Consider the following 4,149-nt stretch of genomic DNA (forward strand, 5'->3'; position numbering starts at 1 on the left):
GAAACAAGATCACAAGGCTAGGCTCTACAGTGTATAGTGTGCTTCTAGTTACTGTCTAATCACCCACTAGTAATATTCTTGTTGCTTGGCAGGTATCATTCAAAAATTATCTCCTGCCTGTGGAAATTTAAAATTTAATATAACTGTTTTATGTCTGTTATAAAGAAAAATTTGGGAGAGGTGGCCCAAACAATCTATACACATATGAATAAATGTACAAACAATAAAAAACAAATAAATGCAAAGCAATAAAGCAAAATTAATCCCCCCAAACTAAAGTTTTAGAATTCAACATGCTATCATCAATATGTTTTAATGAGACTTTTAATGATACAGAGACTAAGTTGAAAGGATTTCCTCCTCAATTACTCCAAAACATCGAATGTAATTTCACTTATATTATTTTTTTCTCATGTGAGACCTTTTAGACCCTTCTTTTTAAAGAGGAAGGGCTGGCTTTCACTATCAGATATTACAGACATAGGGCAGTAGGCTAATGGTGGAGTGCCTTTAAAAAAATAGTAGGACCTGGTTCTTAAATAACCAAAAATGTCACTTTTTTCCTACTTCTTTTATATACAAAATCAGAGAACTGGAGGGTGAAATGCAACCTGCCTTGGTGGGAGGTGGTAACAAGTGGGAAGGGGGAAGAGGTGGGGAAATTGTGAAGGAGGGTGAATATGGTGTAAATACTGTTTACACATGTATGTAAATGGAAAAGTGACACCTGTTGAAACCAGTCCAGGAATGTGGAGAGAGAGTGGAGGAAGGAGAATGGTGGAGGGGTGAATTCAAGTTTGATATATTTGATACATTGTAAGAACTTTTGTTAATGCCACAATGTAACCCCATTCAGCACAACAAAAAAAAATAAAATGATAGTAATTTTAAATGTTTTAATGTCTGCTTAAACATTTTTCCTTTAGCATATATAATATTTTATAGAACAGGGACCAGGTATTTTACCCAAATATTAATATTATATAAATTACAGCTATAATCTCTTTTCAAATAATTTAAATCCATCAACAGCAAACATTTTATTATGGCAAAACCTAATAATGACTCTGGCCAACAGATCAAGTTGTAGTCATTCTATCTCTCTAGTACTTACAAAGGTTTTCTCTAAAGAAGAGTTCTAGAAATTTTACATATAAACTCAGTTTTTAGCCAATAGAAAAAGAGATGTGTGTAAAAAAGTAAAAGAAAAGTGATCCAACAAAGTGATTTAAGTTTATATGGTGAGGCAAAAGACCCAGAATAGTCAACACAATACCGAAGCAAAAAGAGGTTGTATTCACAGTACTTGACTTGAAGACTTACTATAAAGCTATAGTAATCAAGAAAATAGATTAAATGAATAGATCTTACGAAAAGACCCACACAAATAGTTACTTGCTTTTTTTGGCAAAGTAGCAAATGCAATTCAATGGAGAACAGATAATCGTTAAACACATGTTATGTTTTTAATATGTGGACATCCACATGTAAGAAGAAATTAATTTGAACATTGGCTTCACAACCTTCACAAAGTTAGCTCAAAACAGATCATAAGCGTAAGAGTAAGAAGCAGAACCATAAAGCTCTTAGTAGATAACATAGGAGGAAAATAAATGAAACCTTGGGTTTGGTGCTGACATTTTGGATGAAGAATCAAAAGTACAATCCACAAAAAGAAGGGCTAATTAATTGGACTTAATTAAAATTAAAAACAGCTGCTCTGTGAAAACAACAAGAAGACAAGTCACAGATTAGAAGAAAATGTTTTCAAAAGATAGATTTGATAAAGAATTATCATTCAAAATATACAAAGGACTCTTAATCTACACAAGAAAATGAGCAACCTAATTTAAAACGCAAAAGATCTGAGCAGACACTTTGCCAGAGCTGGTGTACAGATGGCAAATAAGCATATGAAAAGATGTGTGACATCATAGTCATCAGGGAAATGCAAATTAAAGTACCAAAGAGATACCATTACATAGACATCAAAATGGGTAAAATCCAAAACACTGACAACATCAAATGCTGACAAGGATGTGGAGCAATAGGAACTCTCATTCATTGCTGGTGGGAATTAGTATCATCTTTTAATGACACTAATTATACTGTTACCACCAATCCATCTGTTCTGCTCTTGGTTATTTACCTCACAGAGCTGAAAACACATCCAGGAAATACCTGAATACTAATGTTTATGCCAATTCTATAATTGCCAAAACTTGGAAGCAATGAAAACTCCATTCGGTAGGTGAATAGATAAACTGTGTCTGGTCAATTTTGACAGTGAAAGGTGAAACAAAGGCAATGTTTAGGGCAGAATAACTACTCAGTATGATACTGTAATCGTGGATACATTTGTCAATATGCATAGACTGTACAATACCAATTGTGAAATCAAATATAAACTAAGTTGTGGTTGATAATGACATGTCAATGTTAGTCCATCAATTGTAACAAGTGTACCATACTGATTAGGGATTTTTTGGTGAGGATATCAGAGTGTATGTGTGCTAGGGAGGGGGAACTTTCTGTACTCTGTGCTTAATTTTGTTGGGAAGATAAAAGCACTCTAAGAAACAAAGCCTGTTAATTAAAATAGATACATAAAAATCAAACAGAAAGAATGGGGTCAATTTAACATTATATATTATGTAAAGGATCATATAGTAGTTTTTTTACTGTATTGTTCTTTCTATCATTAGGAATTTAAAAATATTAGCACATAATAGTTGTACAGCGGGCATATAATGTGCCATTTACATATGTGCTTATAATATATCTCAATTAGATTCACCCCTTCCATCATTTTCCTTCATCTGCCCTCCCTTCTTCTTAGAACTATTTCAGCAGGTTTCATTGTTCTATTTTCATACACATATACAAAGTACATCCACCATGTTCACTTTTTCTGTTTACTCTCTTCTCCCTCCCACTGGCATCTACCCCTGAACAGGACCTGTTTTACTTTCCTGTCCTTCATTTTTTTAAGGGTACATTGATTTTATACATAACAGTTCATACAACCCTCATTCCCAACACACACACATGCACACACACACACACACACACACACACACACACACCTGTCTTATCTTTCTTCTGAATATTTTATGCTTATCTCACAAGATTATTTTTATTTAATTAGCTAAGGAAAAATGCCTTCCACAAAACTGTTTTAAATTTCAGGTCTATGTAATTGATTTCCATGTGTCAGGCTAATAGGTATGATGATAAAAGTAAAGTTTGGCTATTTTAATACCTGAATCAATGATGGGATCAAACACATTTTAGATAGCATCATGAACTCATACTCTATTAAGATTTTAGTAGCAAAATTTCTTAGTTTTAAAAGCTAAGTTGTTGTGACAACTGCTTAATAGCAAATAATAGGCATGGCCACTGACAATATTTGGCCAAATATTTTCTAACTAAAAAAGATGAGGAGATCTATAGTAAAGGATAATCTTAAGCTACTGGAATTCATGCATACTTGTGAGGGCAGGGATGGATTTCTGGTGACCAATGTTTCAGATTTATTTTAGAGTCTTAGTCTTAAATCAACATTTTCTCATTTTAATATAAGGAAATGGAAGCCTTCACTGTTGTGACTGCATTAAAGAAACTATAACAGCAATAATGCTATTTATTATATTATTTTCTTCAAACTAAAATTTGACGTTTGTGGGGGCTCATTGATATAAGATTATGAGCATGTATTTCAGACATACTTAAAAATCACAGTCATATATGCAATATGTACAAAGTCGTCCCTGATGCTTTGCACTTTAACCAATTCATTCACCATTTAAAAACAATTAAAAAATTCATTAAGCTAGATTCTGCCCTTGGATACACACAACAAAACCCTATTGAAGTCAATGGAAATTGTGCATGCATATCCAGGGGCAGCATTTAGCCCGCTGTGTTTAATTCACTCTGATCATTCCCATTAATTCAATATTAATATTTCTGTGCATTTATTCAATTAGTTCTGTGGTATTCAAAATTCATTGTATGTAATACATTGTGATCAGTCAATCATTACAGTGCCAGTCCATTTTGTAACAATCAATATTTGAAGTTAGTCAAGGCAAAATGCACTTAAAAACCAAACAGAAATAGAAATAGTGCTTCTGCAGACATATC

The sequence above is a fragment of the Castor canadensis genome, chromosome 4, assembly GCF_047511655.1.
Source record: "Castor canadensis chromosome 4, mCasCan1.hap1v2, whole genome shotgun sequence".
Lineage (NCBI taxonomy): Eukaryota > Metazoa > Chordata > Mammalia > Rodentia > Castoridae > Castor > Castor canadensis.